The following is a 362-nucleotide window of genomic DNA, read 5'->3' as shown; positions in this document are numbered from 1 at the left end:
ATTCATGATTTGTAAAAGTTTAAATATCTGTTAATTAATCAGAAAGAAATGCGTAATTTTAAATATGTATTTTTGAAATTTTATTGATAATTCTTGCATTGCCAAATCATTCGGTTTTATACCTTTTATTCAACGAGAACCAGAATAACCTTCCTCACATATGAAAATCTCAACAAAATAGATGATAATAAAAGGAAATCACAGTCTCATTTAAAATCACTAGCACAAAAGGGAAGCAGTGTTATATGGTCTGCGGTTAGAGAAAAAATCCTCCGGAAAATACGGGAAATTGACCCCCACCCCCACCCCCTTCCTTCCGAATTGTAGCCATAAAATCTCTTTTTTTGCGGGGAGTAAGGAAG

This window comes from Penaeus monodon, chromosome 29, assembly GCF_015228065.2.
Source record: "Penaeus monodon isolate SGIC_2016 chromosome 29, NSTDA_Pmon_1, whole genome shotgun sequence".
In the NCBI taxonomy this organism is placed as follows: Eukaryota; Metazoa; Arthropoda; class Malacostraca; order Decapoda; family Penaeidae; genus Penaeus; species Penaeus monodon.
Note: the sequence above shows the minus strand (reverse complement) of the source record.